The 24,237-nt window shown below is 36.2% G+C and overlaps 1 pseudogene across 1 annotated transcript; it reads right to left on the bottom strand.

The window, feature by feature from the left end:
* Positions 1 to 209: 209 nt before the first annotated feature.
* LOC149831301 (glutamine-dependent NAD(+) synthetase-like) lies at positions 210 to 22,671 on the bottom strand (annotated as a pseudogene). Its single transcript, XR_016433272.1, has 13 exons — positions 22,298 to 22,671; positions 20,468 to 20,773; positions 19,336 to 19,559; positions 19,051 to 19,154; positions 15,823 to 15,957; positions 14,431 to 14,599; positions 13,710 to 13,845; positions 7,770 to 7,908; positions 6,130 to 6,306; positions 5,801 to 5,968; positions 1,362 to 1,457; positions 887 to 1,015; positions 210 to 559 (listed from the first exon to the last, which is right to left on the bottom strand). The product of XR_016433272.1 is annotated as a glutamine-dependent NAD(+) synthetase-like (transcript).
* Positions 22,672 to 24,237: the final 1,566 nt, after the last annotated feature.

Genomic DNA, 24,237 nt, shown 5'->3' with positions numbered 1-24,237 from the left:
TCTATCTTTAAATATACCAGCCAAACAAGTGCCTTAGCCACCACTATCTTTGGCATAAGGTTGTCATATCAGCTCCAACCAAAGTCCAAAGAGAAGGCTGAGAGAGAGAGAGAGAGAGAGAGAGAGAGAGAGAGAGAGAGAGAGAAGAAAAGAATAATCTATGCGTGGGAAAATATTCAGACACCAAAATCTTTTGAGAAAGAAACAGAGAAAGACCAAATGCAACTACCATGATATGAATTAGAAAGATAAGGGTCAACAACATGTTGCATGAATTACATCTTATTACCCCCATAAAAGCAGAGATATCAAAATACCTACCAAACTATTAAAATTACAAGCCAGTCCTCGGGTTTCCAGCGTCAGCTGCTGCAACCCCCATTCCAGTTGCATGGACCATGGAAACTTCCAAGTCTGTTGGCTCCTTAGGTTTTACCACAGGGATGCTGCCAGCTGCACCTTTCTGTACAAGTTCATCAATCTTGCGGAACTGATAAGGCCACCTTGTATTGTATAAAAACTGGCGAAGATCAAATCTATTGTCTTCTGGTGAATAACTCTGCAGGAAACAATGTTGTCTTTCTTAATTTTCCATGATTAGTGAAAGCCTTACTTAAAAATTCAAGAATAGAAAAAATAGGCAAATGTTTGAGCACAACCTGAAAAAATTTAAGTCGAATGAAATAAACAAAATGAAACCATATGGAGTTAAAGACATTGGAGGGTTGAAGGAAAAAAAAGAATAAGAATTTCTATTCCAAAAGATATTAGTTTCCACATTTTAAAAATAAGTCAAGTCTCTTATATCTAAGCTGAATATACTTCATAGAATGCAAGCATAGACAATTGAATAATTAGTCAGTCAAGATCTACATCATGAAAATACCTCAGCATGATATGATGGCGTTAGGACAGTCATCTTATGCCGATTCATTGAGTAGTACTTAAAGAAGTGCTTGACCTTTGCCGCAACCTCAGAAGGAGTAAGCCTACCATGCCACGTGTGAACAAGGTTCTAAAACATAAAAAATAAAGCTATAAATAACAGACATTAACCAAATTATAATGCTATGAACACCTTTCCATCAGGTACAGATCCACTGCAATGGATACCACACCAAGTTAGTCCACAGGAGTACTTGATCCCTTGATGTTTGCTACAGTTGATCGATTCCATGTCATAAATGCATGTGTGTGCTTACATGTGCACACATAATAAGAAAAAACAATAAGATAATTTCATCTCTCAAACAATCTGAGTATAATAAGTAAAAATAATATTATTTAACTATGTCATCATAAGAAGGGTTGTTGCACAACCTAGATAATAAACTGTGATAACCTGAGTTTATGAGAGTAACCTGAAACATTGAGACAGGGCCACATCGGAAAATCTTTCTAAGCCGTCCATAGAATGATAACTCCTCATATGTCATGCCCATATCCACTTCATCTAACTGTGCCACAAAGACAGAACGTTAGACCATGAACTCACATTTTTTATTCAATCTTACTTATTGTCGAATTAGTTTTTTAAATAGAAAAAGCAAATTATTTCATTTCCATCAACTATCATGTTATCATGTCTTTGTATTTGTTGCGATCTGCATTGACAAGTTTAATGTAAATCCATCTACTAATTATGGGATCAGCTGATCCTTGATCTGCAACAATACAAATGTCATTCTAGTTGAAAACCATTTGAACAAACAGATGATAAAATAAAAACTATCCTGCATACAAAAAGTGTTTCCCTCTACCACAAAACAATATCATTGGATGTTCACAGGGCAATATAGATAAAGTTTGATACCAGTGGGGCCAATATGAGGCATATTGATAGCTTGCAAACCCATGCTTTTGAAATTCATTTGCAAGTAACTGATCTGCGGCTTGCACAGGTCAACAAATGAACCAGATAGGTCAATGTGTCCATGCAGTTAGATTAATCGCCTGTCTGAGTCAAGGCATCACTCAAGTTTATGTTCAGTCCAGGTTTGATCACATAAAGGGCATACAATATTGAACACAAGCATGGGCACATTTGATTGAAAATAAATTCCTCAGGCATGTGTGAAAAAATCAGACAAACAACTAAATAGTTGCTAAAACAGAAATCTGATGTATGCATCTTATAGGTACCATAAGTAGTGCAGGAATGTGTGAGAGCTTGCACTTTCCTCAGGCTATCTGGCTCTTCAGTTGCTACTTTCTCTTTTGTAAGCCCTCCATTTGAGGGCATTAATGCAGTTAGACTGTCACCTTCATCTGCAATTGAGTTTTGTCTGATGAAGATTTACTTCCAGCTCTTTGAGGACGAACATGAGAAAGCAATCACTAGAGACATATCTTTTTTTCTTATGCACATTATTGTAATTACAGATCTTAAGGAATTTTAATAAATTTTACTTCATATCTTTCATTGTTAACATAGTAAAAAATGAAATATATGAGTTTTTCATCAGTGGAAACTAATGAATAGTGAGGCCCACCATACTGCATCTTCATCCTTTTCTCTCACATTTTTACTTTGAGATGGCATCACTGGGGCTTGTATCATTTTAAGCTGCACATTGTAGGCATTCAAACTTACTTTATGTGAATGTATCACTCACCTAACATTCTAAGTAATGTACGGGCTGAGATTCTTACTAGTTTGGAAGTAAATAGAAGGGAATGGGCATGACTTGATGCACAGCCACCACAAGATGTTGCCCAGTTATCACAAGATTGTTAAATATGTGTATATGTTATTGTTCACATATATATAGTACATATATATATATATATGTGTGTGTGTGTGTGTTTCTTCTCTTGTAATAAGTAATACCCACTAGGGTTTCTTTTGCAATTCTGCATGTGTAATAGGTCCTGCCCATTAGGGGCAGATTTGATATTTTTTATTTCTTTTATTTTTCCTTTTTTGTCTTTCCTTTTTTATGTAAGGGCATTATGGTCTTTAGGCCATATACCTGTTGGGGCTCCCCAACAGCTATATTTCTAGCTGTTGGGGCCTCCACAACAGCTATAATGGGCCCCCTTTAGTCCCTCTTTAGCCTAAAAGGACATCTTGTCCCCTTTGTGGGAATGCTTCTCTTGAGCATTTGTTAATATAATAAAATTATATGTTTTATGTCTTTGTGTTATGCCCATTAGTGGCTTGTGAGTTCTTGAGTGTTTGTTCTAGCCCTTAGTGGCTTATGTGCACCATCCCATAGTGGATTTGTGTGTGCACCTCTCTTTCTATTTCATTACAAAGATGTCATCCCTGATGGAGAACACTGAATACAACAAACAACAACAACAACAACTATGCCTTCATCCCAAAACAATTGGGGTCGGCGATATGAACCAACAAAGAAAATCATTCTGGGTCTTCCACATGAATCCTTCTCCTCCGATCATTTCTATCCAATGCCATGTTCTCGGTGAGGTTCAAAGCATTCATATCCTTTCTTATCATCTCCATCCAAGTCTTCTTAGGCCTACCCTGACCTCTTTTAACTAATATATTTTTCCATTTCACCATCCTTCTAATTGGAGCATCATTAGGCCTTCGCCGAATATGTCCAAGCCACCGTAAACGATTCTCTCTCATCTTATTTTCAATGGGTGCAACGCCTACCTTCTTACGCATCTCCTCGTTCTGAATCTTATCTTTTATTGTATTTCCACACATCCATCTAAGCATACGCATCTCAGCTACACTCATTTTTTGAATATGATGTCTTTTGGCAGCCCAACATTCCCTACCATATAGTAAAGCGGGCCTAATAGTCGTCCTATAAAACTTTCCCTTCAACCGCAATGGCATTCTACGATCGCACAACACTCCAGTTGCACTTTTTCATTTCATCCACCCAACCTTTATCCTATGATTTACATCTCCATCAATTTCTCCATACTTTTGAATGATAGATCCCAAATATTTGAAACAATCATCCACCGGTATTCGATGAATATTCGATGAAAATGACTGATGTATTTTATAATTTTATTATACAAGTTTATGTAATGAACTTTCATAACATTTATGTTTATGTAATGAAATTTACTTGATGTTAATGGCTTAATGCACATCTATGTTTAATTGATCTTAATGCTTAATTTTTTTTCCTATTGCATTTTTTTCTATTTTTCCTGATTTTTTAGTGTTTTTCTGTTTTTTTGTAATTTTGTAAATGTGTTTTTTCCTATATCTTATGATACAATATGATATAGTACGATATGCATGTCTTCCTTTCTGATACAGATTCCAAAACACTTTTTTCAACATTGGCATGCTGGAATTTTATTAGGCATCGTATTCTAAAGAACAGTGGAGACGTTTCATTTGGATTAAGGATCAGATACCTCATGAATCTTGGTTTGTTTATATCTTTATATAGCAGTTGCTAATAGGCTTCCAATTCTTGATAGACTTCAGAGAAGAGGTATATTTACGGCAAATGGATGCTACTTGTGTACAAGCTCGGAAGAAAATCATGATCATCTGCTTTTAAGTGTAATGTGGCTGTTAAAATCCATGGAAGGATGCTGTTAACAAGTTTGGAGTCAAGCGGGTTCTCAACTCAAATATTGGTTGCCAAATCAAGTGGTGGTTTTCCAAGAAATTCCAAGCTAGCTGGATGACTGGGAATCTTGCAAAGCTGTCTTCAATACTGTAATTTGGATATTATGATTTATTTGGAATAAAGTCGTGCATGATGACACAGGTTGGGAGATTGATAGCATTGAGGAAAATTTGGTTTTCCTATAAGGAAATTATATTGAAAATCAAGTGGCCATTGAACTAACTCCGGTTAAAATCTGGTTAAATGGACAACCAGTTATTGATCAATACATTGCTCCACCGTACGATTGTACTCGTTTGCAGTTAGCTGGTTGGGCGATGTCTTCTGGTAAAAGATTTGCTTTTGCAGTTCAGACACAGCAGTAGGTTCTATTCAAGGGTTTATGTTCAATTTCATTTTGACTGAAATAAAGTTTTTTCTTACGTTCCAAATCAAATCCAATCTACTAAGTTGCAGATTATTTCCAATTAGGAAATTGATGGCGTTTTAAAGACAGTTGGAAGGGCAAATGGAATAATTCATCTAGTATTTTGTCATGCCTATCCAAAATTTTGGATGTTTCTGTCTTTGTTAAGGGACCAGATTTGTTGATTTTTTATTTATTCTCTGTAGATATTGTGGTGGGGAATTTTATGTATTGGAAAAATAAGCCACCTGATCATCAGGCTGCTAGTGACTCTTTCCTCATGGATACTGTGTAAATGCCTTTTCAATGAACGGAAATTTTGGGGTAACCCCACAGCATTATTCATCAAAAAGGAAATGGGTAGGTGTGTATTATGCAGCTGTCAGAAGGTGTACTGTAGGTGTATACATGATTTGATACACAGAAGAGGATAGCTCAATACAAACACAAAACACAATCAAAATAACAAGTCTTTTTTCCTCGCTGACTGAGATCTTCAAAAGTATGTTTGAGTAAAATTCAAAATTATAAGCACAAGCATAATTAAGAAAAACTTCAGTCATTTAACAATAATGTCCACACACAACGCTTCCCTTAACACTTGTATGACACTTCAAACATGATAACAAAAACATTAATAAGGAATGGCTTGAGGAAAAGGTCCCCTCCCCCAGTTCATGAAATATGAAACCACAAATAATTAATCATGTCAGAAGTTTTATACGCTTTCCGAATAATGCATTACCCTTTCGTACTTAAGTGAAATGCCATGGGGAAATAGTAATAGTAACAATATCTTATAACCAGTCAAGAGAAAGACCTGGGAATAATTGGAACGGATAGGTTCCAACTCTGCAGTTGGAGGAGCTGCTTCGACTTCTGCCAAAGATGTATATCCAAGATTAACAGAAGCCCAGCGAAGGAATGCACGGAGATCCACTTTACTAATACTCCCAATTGGATTAATATCAGCCGAGCTACAATCATACTGCACCAGGAAATGAAAAATATCACACAAAAAACTCAATGACAGGAACAATGGAGACTCAATAAAGGAAAAAGAACGATGGAGACTTAATAAAGAAAAATACAACTGCCCCATCAAATGCATATTAGGGATGTATAACAAATGGTAGTAGAAATTCACACCTTGGTTAGGTACCCTCACAATGCTTCATCAACATTTGAACTCCCAAGCACAAGATAAAAGCCAGATTTGTTATGAACCCAAGGCATGAGAGACGCTAGCATAAAAGATACGACCATTCTTACTCGAGCTTGAATATTTTGCAGTGCCAGGTTCTCCGTGTTTGAGCCACCATCAACCTTTAAAGAAGGCTTATGTTAATGCTGTGACCCAACTAGACTAGAAACAACACATTAAATGAAACACATTAATGTGCACACATGCAGAAAAGGAAAACAGACATGGACATGAAAGAAGTAAAGAATGTTATGGCCTGATAAGGGGTTGATTGACCCATGAAATACTCTAGCAACCACTAAAATCCATGTAGTCAAGAAAGAGCTCCAGCTTACCACTGGTTTAAGGTCGGGTATGGACTTGAATTGGACAGGGAAGAATAGAATAGTTTTGTAAGCAGTCTTTGGTTCTAGCTTCATAGCTGTCGCTGTTCTTGTATTTGGTTGTCCTACTTCCTTACTTTCTTAAGACAAGAGAGTGATACCTCATCATTTTTGGTAACGGTGTAATTCTTCCATCTTATTAATATACAATTTTCTTTCTTTAAAAAAAAAAACAGAAGACATGAGTTAGTTTATGGTCCAAATATCCTCTCTGTTGGCTTCTCCGTGTTCAATTATGACAACCCCATAGACACAGATGTCATCGATATGTTCAAAACACCATGGTCTTATATAATAGAAAAACAATTTATCATGATCTTTTCAAAATACCACCAATTTAAATATATTGCTTCATGATATTAACACGGTTTATCATGGTGTTTTCACAAGTTGTTTTTCAAACTTTTATACACCTAAAAATGATATTTTGAAAACTTTTCTAAAAATTAAGTTATTTTTCTTACACTGGATTGTTTATTATTATCATTTTTAAATGGAAAAAACTTCCTGAGCATTTCCCAAGATTTATAAGGAAATCCTAAATATCTTGAGAAACTGCCTCATTAAGATGTAACCAACACATTGATACTGGTGACTGGATGCGTACAGTAAGGAAAACACAGGGTGTTCTAGTTCTAGAGAAGCTGTTGTGAACAGGACCATAGTTTTGCAAGTTCAGGTCCTTTAGGCATGTCCTTAGTTCATTGAAACATGACATTACTAAAATTGGATTCAAATGGTACCAAAACTTGAGTTGGGTCAAAAAATCGCTGACAAAAGGCAGTCTTTAGCACAGGTTGAAGTTGAAATTTATTCGTCTGGATGATGTTGAAGAAAGTAGGGAGTACACGTATAGGCAAGGTATCCAAGGCAACCATGTCATATAAATGGACATATACCATTTTGCCAAGTTTCTGAACTGTTTCAAAGAGAGACTTCAAGAACCATCTTTTTAACAAACATCTCTTTTTTAGCTTATTCTAGCTCACATCAGTATCATTTTTAATAAAGAGAAGAAAATAAAAAGGAAATTGGAATCTCCTGTCAAATGATAGACTCAGTCAACAAATTACAACACTCATCAACAAGCGCTCACCATAAGCCCATAAAGGTAAGACAGAATGAACTTTTCATGTAAAGAGGACACCCCAAAAACTAAAAAGAAAAAAGAACTCAAAAATATAAAATATTCAGATTAGTACCTTATAACAGGGCCTCCTCCCAGAAAGTGTGTGAAACAAGGAGATCAATGCGGATATAACCATGTCAATCTTCATATCAATATGATATGAGCCAATTTCATCAGAGAGGACCTTTGCTCGCAGCCTAGTAGCCTCAGAACTGCATAGATGAAACAACTAAGTCTCAGAGGGCTCTTGTCTCATCCAAATCACAAGATAAACACTGGAGATCATGAGAAAAAAATTTCATGATCCACCTTAATTAGGAAGCTAGCCATTTGGAAAGCAGACACAGCACATGGAGAGAGAAAGAGATTTCCATCTGTTACATCCATGGTAACCTTGAAAAAAAAGAAGCGATACATTTGAAATGACCTCTTATTGGAAAATTATCACTCACAAAAAGGTAAGACGTGCAGCCATATGCACAGTAGTATGCAATTAAGACATGCAGCCATATGACCATCAGTATCAGTATGTCATCTATAACTATTGTAAATCAAATTAGATGAACTTGCTCAACTTGTAGTTACTATCTAGATATTATCTCTTAAAGAGTTAGTTATGTTTCAATAAAAGCAGATCGCTTAATTCATTGTATGAAAAAATATTTATTGATAAATCATGCATCTTATGTGCATTTCATCGATAATATCTCTCTCTCTCTCTCTCTATATATATATATATATATTAAGATTGTTGTTTGGTCCTTTGTGCTTAAACCCATTATAGGTTGTGTAAATGAATCCTAATGGGTTGTGATTTATGAGATTGTTCTCATTCATTATTATGTTCAATAAATATGCTTTAATTGCATGTTATATATATGTGTGTGTTTAATATTGATTATCTTGTTCACATTGTTGTATGCATGAATTTAATTAACTCCTCATTTCTTGAAGGATCTTTTGAATTGTTATATTTTATATGCATGTTGTCGTGTTTGCTTAGTATAGTTGATGATTTGTTATTTCATTTGAAGTGCTTTTTTAAAACTTTGAGATATTATTTATGCATGATTGTTTATCTCTTCTTGATAATTTATGTCTTTTAGTGATCAAATTCTCTTATGATTAATATTTATGTTTTCTTGAAAAATATGCTGATTTTTGGTATATGATTGTCTAAAATTTGATTTCATAAAAATTTATCTTTGAGGTATGCTCCTCTCATCATTCTTAATGATTGTCTAATGTTTCTAAAATCTTAAAATTATTGTTGTTTTGTTTTTATCTTTCTTAATGATTGTCTAATGTTTCTAAAATCTTAAAATTATTGCTGCTTTGTTTGAAAATTCTACTTGAGTATTATTCTTGTTCAAAATATATACTTGTTTTGAAACTTTATAACTATTTGGTTAAGATATCTTCTTTTGTGTAGTTGGAACCTTTGTTTTGTTCTCTCTGCAGCTTCTTAAAGATGATATGGGTTGAGAAAGAAATTTCATTTTTGATGCATCATGAAGATGAAGATAGTCGATGCAGGCATTTGGTGAAGATTATCATTGAAGACTTGGATCCTTCCTATTGATTCCTTTTGTATTTTCAAACTTCCGGTATATCACATCGTGAGTTTGAGGGGGAGTATTAAGTTGTATATATATATATATATATATATATATATAGTTTCATATTGTACATATATATTTCTAATGATGTAATAGGTAATACCCTCTAGGGGTATTTTTGTCTTTTTTAATAGGTTGTGCCGATTAGGGGCACATCAATCCTTTTTCTTTTCTTGTATTTTTTTTGTTTTTGTTATTTTCTATGTCACATAGGTGTGGGTGCGGATACAGGTGAGGCGATGCAACACTTTAAAAAAACTTGGGTGCGAGGGTGCGGGGAGGGTATATATATAAATATAATTTTTAACAGTTTTAAGTTAAAACTATGTGCATGTTTGTGCATTTATGTATATATATAAAACTAGACTTGATTAGGTTTAATTGAACCTACTTTTGGATAAAAATGGACCTCAATGTGGTTGACTTCACCTGACATAAAGGAAGTCGTGCCCAAGTGTCACACCTGCATGGTTGTGGGTGCAGTGCCCTGTTAGAAGAGTTCATGTTATAATGATGACAAGTAATTTTACCCTTGTGTCCTCCTTTGTATCCTCCCCCATTATGTCCTCCATTGAATTTTCTTTCAAAGTGAGGTGATTTATAAGTTTTTACAAAATTTCCGGGTCTTGATACGGTAAGAACCTCGTCATTAGACTTGTGCATTCTAAGTCTTGTTTCTTCTTGACAAATTTGAATAAGAGCCTCACTTATAGAAGAAGTCGAAGTCCTATGAAACAAGGAAGACCTAACTTGCTCAAATTCTGATCGGAGACCATATAGAAAAGAGAAAAGGTTTTCTCTTTCAAGTTGTAATTTTCTCATCTCAATAGCCAAATCTTCTCATTTTGCTTCTAACATAACTAGTTCATCCCAAATGAATGTTTGGTATTATGTACCATAAAGGTCTCTTACACTTTTATCTCTTTGTTTGGTATTATGCACATTGCCTTGAAGATAATATAACCTAGACATATCTTTTTGAATGAATGTGCTCTTTAAGAAGATCCATGCATCACATGTCCTTTTAAATTTGATGATGTTAGTGGTGATCTTGAACTCCATGGTATTCATGAACCATGAAAGTATTTGAGCATTGCTAGCTTCTCGATCCTCCAACTTGTTTTGGTATTCTTGCAAAGCTTTCTCTTTTTGTCCTTCGGATAGAGCTTTGACTTGATCTCCTTTTCTTCTTGTTAATTTAAGTTGAGGTTTATTAGTAGTTCTACTAACAAACCCCCAAAGCTATTTACCTTTGATTGATTTTTCATTACGATAGCCCATATAAAATAGTTGCTTTCGTTAAGCTTGTAGGGGGTGATGGAGGCGAAATCTCTTTCTCCCATAACGAAGAAGGTTTGCGTTTGAAGACTAAAGATTGAAGATCACCACCACAAAGAGAGCAATCCCAAGATAATTTTCAACACTTCAAGAGCCATAAGCTCTGATACCATGTAATGAAACAAGATGTGCACAATCAGAATGCCAACAAAGGGCAAAACAAGTGCACAAATACAATATGATCTCTAATGGACCGATAACAATCTCATAAAAGAGATATACAAAAACACAAATTCCATGATAACACAATGGCACAACTTCCACACAAGCACAATGTAAAAAAACTAATTTTTATATAACGGCCAATAAGCTTAGAAAAGCTTGTATTACATAGAGTGGTATAGAGCCTCACGTATAATGAAAAGGAGGCAGTCCAACAGTCATATTGACTGACATACAAAAAACAGAAAATAAAAAAACAAAAAAGTCTCTACAGTCCCTATTGGACTGTACTATATTATATGTCATTAAATGACCAAAATACCCCTGATATATGTATATTGTATAAATATACGTATATCAGTTATGTATAAAAATATATACACTATATTTTAACAATGGAGACTTTCCATTTAGGTTCAAGGAGTGCCAACTTATCCCATAGAGAGGACAAAGTAGGGGTGGGCAACAGGTCGGGCCGCCTGATGGGCCAAGCCAACCCGGCCGACCATGGGTCGGGTTTAGGCCAAGATTTTAGGCCCGGACCAAAACTCGACCTGCTATATGCGTGGGCTGGGCCTGGGCCGGCCAACGGGCAACTGAGCAGGCATGATGGGCTTGAGTTATTTATTATTTTTTTAATAATATAAAAATTAACTATTTTCATAGTACCTTGGTAACTACTATTTACCTAATTAGTTATATTAATTTTATGAAAACTAGAAAGATAATTAATTGGATACATGGAAAGTTGAAAACTTATTAATTATTACTATTTACAAATGGATTTGGTTCGGGTCGGGCTGGACCCAACCCGCTTCACATTGGCCCATTGGGCCGGGCCATGGGTTGCTCTTCAAACCCGAGCCCATTAAGAATCGATCAATCTTTGTTCTGGGCCACACTTAAAGCCCGGTGGGCCAAGCTCTAAATGGGCCCAGGTCAGGCCAGGCTGGCTCGATGCCCACCCCTAGGACAAGGCACTAAAATAGTCCTAAACATTCATGACCTTTTGTTTAGTACTTCTAATCTTCAATTGCAAGAAATATTGTCTTGGTCCTTTTGGGGTTTTGGGTATACATACCCTTCATAAAGAACCATGCCTCATTTGCCTTTCTAAACTTGGCAATGTTAGCACAAGTCTTAATATCCACATTATTCATGAACCATGCTAAGATTTTAGCATGGTTGTTTTCTCAATCTTCTATCTTCATTTGATGTTCATAAATAGCTTTGGTTCGATCTTCTCTTTCAAGAGCCTTTTCTATGCCTCCTTCAAGTTTTGTGAGCTTCAGTAGAGGCTCGAGAGTAGTGCCCATCACGTACTCCTAAAGTTTTTCCTCTTTGAGGTGGTTCTCCATTACAACTGACCACATCATATAGTTAGTTCTATTGAGCTTAAAGGAGAGTTCACTCTTTGCTTCATGCTCCATGACGAGGATGATTGATCACCATGTTCCGAGGTCAAAGTACCCAAGAAGCTCTTATACTGAAACAAGCAGAAATGCAAAATACAATATGCTTAAGCACAAATACAAGTCCACTAAGGGACAACACAAATGCAAAGCCAATACAAAAGCACAAAAGTGCATACAAAGGCTTCAAAGAGCCAAACAAGAGACCAATATAAAAAAATATATTTATTCACTTAACAAATGCTTAGAAAAGCATTAAGATTACAAGGGGAAGTCCCCTATATATAAGCACAAAAGAGAGACAAAGGGGGCAGCCCAACTAGTCGTTGGGCTAGCCCCCAACGACTAGTTTGGCTGCTCCAACAATCATATGAATTACAAAATATAAAAAACAAAAAACAACAACAACAACTACGCCTTCATCCCAAAACAATTGGGGTCAGCGATATGAACCAAAAAAGAAATTCATTTTGAGTCTTCCACATGAATCCTTTTCCTCCAATCATTTATATCCAATGCCATGTCCTCGGTGAGGTTCAAAGCATTCATATCCTTTCCTATCATCTCCATCCAAGTCTTCCTAGGCCTACCCCGACCTCTTTTAACTAATATATTTTCCCATTTCTCCAACCTTCTAACTGGAGCATCATTAGGCCTTCGCCGAATATGTCCAAACCACCGTAAACGATTCTCTCGCATCTTATTTTCAATGGGTGCAATACCTACCTTCTTACGTATCTCCTCGTTCTGAATCTTATCTTTTATTGTATTTCCACACATCCATCTAAGCATCCGCATCTCAGCTACACTCATTTTTTGAATATGATGTCTCTTGGCAGCCCAACATTCCGTACCATATAGTAAAGCGGGTCTAATAGTCGTCCTAAAAAACAAAAAACAAAAAACAAAAGTACAAAACAGCCCCTACTAGGATGACCCTATTACAAAAGGGAAAATACCAAAATGTCCCTATATATATACACACACACATGAATATAGGGGAATGAAAACCTCCCCAATGGAAAATTTTTGGTATTTTTTTTCAAAATTCTGACCGTACAAATGTGTTCAGCATGATTGATTTACTATAAATCAACACTTGGATCATGAATTTTAGATAGAAAAAATGGTATTCGGAGCCTCAAAAGTTTATGAAAATTGTACGCCATTGATTTTGAAACTTATAAAAACCTATCCATGCATCAGAATCAAATGCTCCAAGAACTGATTCCGATAAAAACAAGCATATAGATCACATTTGCACGGCCAGAATTTTGAAAAAAACACCAAAAATCCAATAAAACGTCCATTGGGGAGGTTTGGGAGGGTTTTCCATTGGGGAGGTTTTCATTTCCCCATGAATATATATAACTATATTTTTATACAGATCTAACACAGATCACATTACCAAACATTTTAGAAGATGACATAAAATCATGATATCACTATTTTCAGTGTATTGCTAAAAAGTGCTAATCTTACCTGTTTTCTGTTCCCATGTAGACGGTATAAAAAATGCGCCTACTGAACTCTTTACTGTCATGAGGGAGCTCGCCATTATGGTATTGACCGACACGTATAGCATCAGCTTTAACTTGTTCATCTCCGTCCGCAATTGCTGCATGCATATGCAGTCATTGAGCTATAAGAGATATGGATAATAAATGTTTGCCAGCTGAGAAAGGTAACTATGGATTGCTCCCAACGAAAATTTTAACTATGAAAAACAGTAGGATAGAGTGTCATTGTAGAAGTGGCTAAAACTGACACAAGAAAGAATTAATGTCATAAAAAAAAGGAAAATAGAATGATTACCACATTTTCTGACTTGGGGAACCATCTCCCACTCCCGTTTTAACCTAGGTTGGGATTCACTTTCAAAGTTGGTACACAAGCCCTCAAAGCAATTCAACCAAAGAATTGAACATCTCATTTTTTTTTATCTTAGCCAGTTTCTAGGATATTCACATTTAGTGAGGGATTTGTTCTAAATGTAAAAATTGGTCTCACTAGATTCTACTAGCACATTGCAAAAGTACCCACCCCCTTAATAAGTTTTAAGTTGTGTTGCATAAGCCAATGCACTAATCCAAGAGAACGTGTCCCCTTGCTATATAATGCATGACGAAGTCTGGATATAAAGATAACAATGGTGAATGGTCTAGATAAACATGAGGATGTTAAATGCAAATATTCAGTGTACCTTTCATGATCAGCTGGCACATACATCCAATAATAGCTGCTACAGAAGAACTATCTGCTCCGCCTGAAAGTGGAAGCAAATATCCAGAAGCTCCACTCCTTCTCAAGTAGTCCCACAGCCAACAGCTAGGCCCTAAAGCTATCTCCTCCTCTGGCAAGTGGTACTTGACCTGCAAGGTCATAAAACTTTAGAACTTCGGATAGAAATGCAGAAAAAAGGCAACTTGCTGATAATTCTACACACAAGTTAGCCTTTGCTGGCAGAAAAAGAATTTTCAAAAAAATAAAATAGAATAAACAGAAAGGAGGTGTAGTCATTGCTGCAGTAAGGTTTGTTAACTATTTCCATGCACCTGGTTAGCATATTAAACAAACTTACCATAGAATTGACAAGTACTATCTTTTTCTTCTTTTTACTATCTTTGGGGTGTTTCTTTCATGCCCTTTGCTATGAAAGAGGCCCTTTTTCATAGGAAAGGAAGCCTCTTTCCCTAGAGGGGTAAAACAAACATCTTCGTAGGTTCTACATAATGAATGCAAAAAAACATCTTTCCTATCAAAGCCAGTTCACGCTTCCTCTCATGCTAAAGCACTTCCCTCCTGGGTTTCCCTCTCAAGAGAAAATGGTTTCGCTTGGGTGGGGATGCAACAAACGCCCCCTTCAAGTTCACAAATTTCCATAAGGTAGCATAATGGATTCCTTATATAGTAACTTTTCCTTTCAAAATAAAAAGTTGAGACAGCTTTTAAATTATTCAGTCTGACAATTATCATTAGAGATCTTGAACAATCATATCATCACTATGTCACAGGGGGCTAGCAGGGTGCCGCACCCGCGTCGACACGAGCACCGGGTGCGGTCAACACACCCAGGGTCATTTTGGTCCAATTTTCGAACTTAAAAAAATTGCCAAGAAAATTTTTTTGTCCTATATGTCACAGGGATTCTCCAACTAGGTGCCGCACCTGCACCCAATGCGGTCAACCTGACCCTGTGTGCAGTCAACGCACCCAGGGTCATTTATGTCCAACTTTATATATATATATATATATATAATTTTCTATATTTTTGCCGCACCCCCGCACCCATGTGACATAGTATCATCATGAAGCAAAAGAGAGAACAATGGTATATAGCAGAGAAGCAGAGATGGCAAGAAAGAATCTGGGCACGACTTTAGTGTAACCATACTTTCCTATTTTAATGAATGCATGCCTAAACAAGTTTTCATTCAGAGCTTGGTTTGGAACCAAGCATAGGTTGCCAGCACATCTATCCATATACATAAACTAGGCTTGGTTTATTACTCTTTACTATATCTATAAATGTAAAATTAACCTAGAGAAGTGCATTCATAAGTGAAAAGCTATTTGTGACCAAGAAATAGCTCACCTCAATTGGCAGCGAAGGAAATTCTTGGAAATTGAAAGTTTGGCAGAGTTTATAATGAACTGCCACAGAAGGAACCTTAGGCTTGTAACTTGCTTGATCTCGCAAACTACTGATTGCTCCTCGATAGCTAACTACCTGATTATTAAGACAGATCAAGAAATGAGTTGTTAGACTGTCGAGAAAATATTAAGGATAATAAATAACAGAACAATCACAGAAGGAAATCCATGCCAAAATGTTTTGGCCTGGAATATACACATGAATATCACATGTACTAACCAAGGTTTCTACTAAACCAAGGCAACATTTTGGATTGCATCCCTTAAAGAATTATAAGCATAGAATAAAGTTTTTTCAGATGGAGAGTTACAGGTGCAAATTAGTAAACTTCCCTTCAAGTTTTGGTGGGCATGCACCCACAAATTCACTTCTTCAATTAATAAAGTAATGATGAACTAAACCCATTTATAAGTTATTCTGGATGGACCATCGACAAATCAACAGAACAAACTAGAAACTCGGACATCATGACTGGATCATTTCATTATTTGATCATCAATTTTTGACACCCGCAAAAACATCCACACAATAGGGAAGAATCCAACACTCCTTCCTATGTAGTTGCTCCACATGGTGCCTTTTAAAACTCAATGGACAAAATCCTTAAATGCTGACATCTGGACCATGGAGGGATCATGCTGCAATGGAGTACTGGGTCAAAGGTCAGAACAAGTATCATTTTGAAGTTTGTGTCTGTGGATTGAGGGATTTAAGGGACGTAATCTTGCATTAGTGGAACCAGCCATCTGAAGGCAAATAGGTGGGATTTAGACTGATGGTTAAGTTCAGATTTCTCAAAAGTAAGATGAAAGGATGATTGAAGGAGCATAGAGAATATAGTTTTCGCCTCATGAACACTTAAAAAGTGAAGCTCAGGGAATTTCAACTACAAAGGCGCAACGATGATGGATTGACAGAAATGCGGGGGTTGCATTCTCACATCAGTGACCTGATTTCACAAACTCAACGGCGTATCCATGAAGAAATCTGTTGGAGACAAAGATGACATGAAGAAATCTGTTGGAAATATTTTTAAAGGTTCCAATGCTTTTGATTTTCAAATTAGTTCCATCGATAGAAACAATATGAACTATAAAAGGGTTTAGTGCATTCAGATAAGAGAGATTCTAGAGGAGGCACCGAAATCAAGTATCGAAAACGTATCGGGAGGAGAGGATGTGGAGACGGTGACACTAAAAGTAAGTTGAAGATGTCTTAAGGAATTGTTGAAGTGCTTCCGTTAATTGGTTGATGGTATCCTTAAGGTCTCCTCCTTTCTTGTTTGCTTCTTCACCATTTTTGGATGATTCTTTAACAGTTGCCACCTTCTTCTTAAGCTTGAGACATTCTGGTTTGATATGTCCTGGTTCATTACAAAATGGCATATTATTCTCCTCACTCTACCATTGTTATTCCTCCCAAAATGAAGTCTATATGTTTTGACATAGTTGTTGGGTCTTGACACGACAAGGACTTCCTCACTTCCTTTGTTCATGCCAAGTCAAGTTTCAGCTTGGTATACCTCGACAAGGGCCTCGTTAAGTGAGATAGTAGTAATCCTATGCAAAATTGAGGACCTAATTTGCTCAAACTTGGGTCTCAACCTGAATAAGAACATAAAGAGTTGTTCCTTTTCCAATTACTTTCGCCTCATTTCAATGCACGTGCCTTCCCATTTAGGCTCAAGCAAGGCCAACTCATCTCAAAGAGGAGAGAGAGTTTCATAGTAATCTCTCACACTCTTATCTCCTTGTTTTATAGTTTGAACCTTCTCTTGAAGGAAATATTGTCGTGCCAAGTCTTTTTGCATGAACATGTTTTTTAGAAAGATCCATGCATCACAAGCTTTTTTAAACTTCACAATGTTGGTGGCTATCTTAAATTTCATGCTATTTAGGAACCAAGATAGGATTTGAGCGTTCTCGACTTCCTAATCCTCCACCTTAATATGATGTTTTTTAAGAATTTTTTCTCTTTCTTCATCATCAAGGGCTTTGATTTGATCTCCATCTTTTTTGGTGAGTATGAGATGTGGCTCACATGTAGTGACACTTTCGTACCCCTATAGTTTTTTGCCTTTAAGATGGTTCTCCATAGCAGCGGCCCACATTAGGTAATTTGAGTCATTTAGCTTGAATGTGACCACCGTCATGAGTTCTTTTTTGCCTATCTTTGGAGAGAAGAAATGAACTATCACGAACAAGTGTGGAGGAGAGAAATGAAGTATCACGAACAAATGCTTGAGGAAGATCCCTTCTTTGCCACAACCACGAACTTTGGAGAAGTATCACGCGATCCCAAGAGCCTATGGCTCTGATACCATGTAATGAAAGAAAGAGAAATACAAAAAGAGCCACCAAGGGCATACAAGAGTCAAAAGAGAGTGCTCAAACACAAGTCCACAAAGGGACAATACGCAAGCTAATCAATAGCAAATATAAAAGTTCACAATAGCAAATACAAGAACACACACTTAAAAATAATATGATCATTATTATGAGAAAATGCTTAAGAAAAAGCATTAATACAAGAGGGGATTTAACCCCCTTTATATAGGCTATACAAGACTCAAAAGAGTAGTTGGGATGCTCCCAACAGCTATAATTATAGCAGTTGGGGAGGTCCCAACACTCCCAACGACTATATTGGATAAAGTCCAATATACCCTCATGCAAGAGGGAAAAGACAGAATAAAAAATAAAATGAAAAAATATACACAAAGACAAAACTGCCCCTAATAGGCAGTACCTATTACATACATGTAAAAAGACTAAAATGTCCCTACATGGGCAAAACCTATTACAATGAGAAACAGTCAAATATATATATATATATATATATATATATATATATATATAAGTGAATTTATATCAATACATCTTAACAGGCCTACCTTTTCTATTGTTCGAACAATTAGAGGACTGAGACTGGGTGATACCTCGCCATCTACCCCTTAAGATTGATTATATTCTGATCTTTAATTAACAGATATATTCCTTTCTTCTTAAAAAAAAAAATTTGCTTCCAGTGCCTTGAACTGGGAACAACTCGAAATACGATAAAAAAAAAAAGGCTTCAAGGGAAGGAACAACACACATATTTTTCACTATGAACAGAAGAAAGTGAAAAGAGCAACAGCAATAATATAAATGAGAGAGGAAAGCTCACAGCATCCAAATCAACTTGTGCAAATAAAACCTCTACATCCTTAAGTGAAAACTGGGAACCTTGGGCAACAACATCTCCATTCACAGCAACACAAGAACATCCATCTGCCTCAGGGAAACACCAAAATCATCATATTGAAGAATGCATACGAGCCTGAATGCTCAGGGTAAGTGTAAAGATTATAGAAAATGGAGACATTCAGCATTGAACACAATTCACAGAATGCAACAAATGCCAACACACAAATCTAGAAAAGCAAAAAGGAAAAAAGAATAAATGTCAAACCATAGTAAAGCCGGCCACCATCACACCCTTTATGATTGCTATATATATAAACACCGCCACATACAAATGTAGCATTCTTGATCCGGTCCATTCGGATGTTTAGCTTTCTCAATTGGTGATGACTACCACTTGCATTAACAAAGACTTCAACACCATTCAACGCAAGCTCAATTCGGGGTGCATCTGGAGTAAAAAGTTCCTCACATGTTTCAGCAGCAACCACTCTGATGAGAAAAGACAAATCAGAATGACTTACTAGTGTGGAAGTTAAGGACTCATGCTTGTCAAAAGCAAGAATATACACAGTTCTTTGCTTCAAAAACTCAAAATAATTAACTCACTGGATATATTCACGCCTTTTGACATATGTATATTTCATCATTCATTGCTTATGGCAATGTACAGAAAAAATCCTAAAAAGAAGACTGAGTCTACTGAGAGGACTGTGACCTTCATGAATCAGCCAAATCAATTAAGGCTCTCTTTGGGAGCTGGCGTTGGAGGGGAGATAAGAGAGCTGATGGGAGTGGAGAGGAAAATGGATGATGAGAGTTGAGTTGTCAACTACATCTTTTTTAGGATGTAGTTGAAATGGGGATATGGGAGACCATCTCCACCCTCCTCTTCACTCCCATCTCACAAATCTGGGTTACCAAAAAAAATGGGGGAATAGAGGATACAATGAATCCCTATTTCCCTCCCATCTCCATCTCAAATATGGCATCCAAACAGAGCATAAAGGCAAAAACCATTACATGTGAAACATTATTGAGTTGCAAAGTTGAAATCTAAAACTTCCGGCCATTGTATGAAATAATCTAAAAAAGTGGATGTGTGACTCTGCAGGAGATTCTCTGTATAACCAATGCCATGAGACAAACAGTGATTGCTTCAGATAGGGGGTTGCTAAGTTTGCCAGATGCAAAAATTTAAAATGAAAAATTGACATGGTGGCCCTTGTCAATGTTGCAGATTTTTGTACTAAGTAGAAGCAGGAAGCAAACTACAACAAAACCAAACTTTACCGGAACTAATCATACATGCGATACAGAAATACATTAACAAGCAGATTAAAAAGCATACAGATTTCTCTGTGTCTGAAAGTTTAAAGTGCTGAAGACAAGAGGCTTACGTGTCTGAGAATGTCAGATACCCATAACCAAAGGGAACTGTTTTTTGTGAAGTAATCTCATAGACATTGTGCGGGAGTTGAAAATCAATCAACTGGCCTCTATGCTTCCATGCTGAAAACCATCTTGGTTCCCTGTAATTTCCATCACCAGCAAGGCACATCTTTGGTCGAATCAAAAGGATCTTCCGGTCTAAACAGAATATTTGGCAGTTGTAAAGGGTGCTTCCTTCTCTAACTGGCATGCCGATACTACATAAAATGCCTTCCGTCCATTCTCCTGACAGAAGATCTGCCAAACAATCCCACCTACATTCATCATCAGTTCACTTTTTATAAACGAAAACACCAAAAATAATATCTAACTTAATAAGAAAGATTGCAATCCAGAAGCAACATTATGAAATTGGAAATGGCAACGAACAAAGACCAAAGTTCTTTAGCCTAATACTGAATTGTTACTGTGGATAGTGAATGACAAAACGCAAATGCGCATGCAGTTCATCTAATATAAGCAAGTAAAAACAAATGTCAATTAACTTTATGTGAAATTAAAAGAATTTAGGTTCAGATCATGAATTAGTCCCAAAAGGATTACATGAATTCCTTCACACATAAGCAGAAACTTCAAAAAAGAACAAAACCGTGTAAAATCCAACTGAAATTCTGAAATTCTACTCCATTTAACATATGAATTTAATTTCTTTAACAAACGAAATTAAACCCCTAGCATGCATAAATCAAATTAAAAAGAAAAAATAACTGGAAAAGAAAATTGTCTTTTTTCAAATTATCAATTCCAAATGAACGTGATAATAAATTTGTATCAGTTGCCCGATTTCAAAAAAATAAATCAAGCAGTAATAGAAAGTTCAGCAAACCAAACAAAATTAAGGAATCCTACTTTGTCTGAAGACATCTTTTCAACCCTTTTCTAGAGCTATTTCCTAACTTGAAAAAAGAAATAACGAAAGGAATCTAAAGAGAGAAAAAGTAAACCCAACATGGAAAAACAAAAAGAGCAGAACATAAAGCTCAACGATCACAAAGAACAGAAAAGGAAAGGAAGGAACTTATACTTTGTAAAAACAACGTATTCAACGATTTCCAAACCATACCGATTATGTAACATGCAAAAATCCACAAACCAATCCGAAATTAAAAGAGGCTCCCGATTCGAGCACAGATAGCAAAAGTTTACATCCTCAATCCGAATTGATTCAAAGATAGAACAGAAGCACCGGAATGGACAACTGCAAACCTCATCAAACTAAACCGAAATTACAAAAATCCTCCTTCGACGTGAATCAGCAAATTGAGTCCTCGACCAAACTAAACCAATTCACTACAACATAAAAACCACAAACAATTCCCAACAAATCGAAAAGGAAAAAAAATCATCTCATGCAACAAAAACAAAGAACTTCCATTCCTTCCAAGACGAAACTCACTCTAAGAAAACACACACCGACGATTCTAAACGAAGAACGAACGATCGATTAGAAGACAAATCGAACTGCAAAAAACTCACTCTAAGAAAACACACACCGACGATTCTAAACGAAGAAGAACGAACGATCGATTAGAAGACAAATCGAACTGCAAAAGAATTGAATCCACCTGACAAAGGGCTAAAGAATCGAATTCGTCAAAAAAAAAAGAGAAAGTAAAAAACAAAAGGAAATGAACTCGCAATCGAAGAATTTACTTCTTCATGCCACAACAAAAAGAAACAAAGCGAACTTCGGATCAGGATTCTAAGACGGCTTCCGATGAACTAAAAGTCGACTAATTAAGTGAAAAAAAAGGAAAATCACAGAGGGTGAATTTTACGCGTGGGCGTGGGTATCAGGCTCCAAGAAATGATCCTCGCAACCGTAGCCGGTGATCTCGAGCTCGGGGCCGACCCTGACCCTCGCACCCATCTCCTTCGCCCTAGCGATCGACTCCTTCACGTTTCGCAGGTTCAGGTCGAAGTCCATCGCCCACTGGTTCAGGCTGCACGTCGCTACCTTCAGGAGCCTCATCCTTCCTTACTCACTCCAAACACAGAACCCTCACAGACAGAGAAGAAGAAGAAGAATTTAGGATATCGCCGCCTTCGTCTTCTTCGGATTTTTATTGGGCGGGAATTAAGCAGAAAGTTCCAAAAGAAGCAGAAAGTGGCGTAACGGAAATGCGGCCAGAAATGCGAGAGGAGCAAGAGGGTTAAAAACAGAAGTTGATTTATTAACGCGTTAATACATGGACGTCAATGAACCGGAATTTATTCTTTGACGAACCCATATTTTAAAAATTACAAAAGTGCCACTTCTTTTTATATAATCACTTAAAAGTGCCACTTACATGTCATCTTTATAATATGCTCAATAACTAAATACTTACCATTTTATTAGGTAACGATCAAATTGTAATAAAACTCTCTTTCTCTATTAGTCCCATATTAAAAACAAAAGAACAAGTAGTGACCATTTAGTTAAGGAACTATTCAAATGGGAAAACATGTTTTATATATATATATATATATATAACTGAAATATGTAAATCAGAATAATATGTAAACTGATATGCACCGATATTTTCATTAAGTTCTTTTTTATTTTCTTCTAAAATTTCACCTCACGGATGTAGTCTAGATGCTTGGTTTTATAGAATCAAACTCTTAGATCATCCGATTAAGATATATAAGAAGAATCTTTCAAGACTTCAAAATCAAGGGAGATTAGATTTTTTATAAATATTAAAACATGCAAAAATCACATTTTTTTATTCGATTTCAATGATCCAATAGTCAATTCCAAGCAAATGGACCACGCAGAATGCATCTGCAAGGTTAGATTTACAAAAAAAGAAAACTGATGAAAATCTCGGTTTATACTAGTTTACATATTTTGTTGGTTTACATAATTCAGTTTATATATATATATATATATATATTATCTTTTTTAGAAAAAAATGCATCAGACACAAGCTAGAGGCCTGCATAAAACTTGATTCATTTGCACCTGGTTAGCTTTGGGAACCCAATTGGCTCTCAGAACTTGACCCAACAGGGTACGTTCCACTCACTTCCTTATTGTCACACTCACTTTCTAGATTTTTTTATATTAGGAAATAATAGCATTTCTATAACAAACTTGCTGCTTTCACCCGCACTTCATATTGCTTTCTAAGTGTTTCCTTTTCATTTTTCATGCATAATGGCTTCACAATTGTACCACGCTTCGCGCTTCATTCTCGCTTCCCCTTCACACATCTTCTCGTATCCATTTATGGTTGATAAATAAAAAAACAATAGGCAAGCACGTATCCCTTTCTATATCCTCACATGTTGCAGACCGGATGCTGTCTATCATATGGACCTTTGGTAAATCTTCAGTGGCTTGTTCCTACAATTTGTTTTTTTTTTTTTTTAATTCTTTATTGTCATGTGCTAGTCAACTTGCATGAGTTGGTGGGATTATGGATATGTATTCTTTTTTTCCTTTTTCTCGGTTAAGTTGGTGGTGAAGGTATCTTCTCATAAATTGTGATTTTTTTTAACAAAATAAAAAAATTTATTAAAATCATGCATCTGCAAGTAAGACTCTTAAATGAGTCGAATGGAACAGGTTTGGGCTTGGCTTTTTTACCAGAGAAAGCTCATGAGTCGGCTAGTGTTCTTGTTTAGCTGAGCCGAGCTCCGCTTGTCCTTGAATGAGGCAAGCCAAATATGAGCGGCTTCATATAAAAAAAAATCCATGTTATTTATTTATAGAATATATATATATATA

This window comes from Nuphar pumila, chromosome 7 (genome assembly GCF_984573655.1).
Source record: "Nuphar pumila chromosome 7, dmNupPumi1.hap1.1, whole genome shotgun sequence".
Lineage (NCBI taxonomy): Eukaryota > Viridiplantae > Streptophyta > Magnoliopsida > Nymphaeales > Nymphaeaceae > Nuphar > Nuphar pumila.
This window is presented reverse-complemented; position numbering and strand designations above follow the sequence as displayed.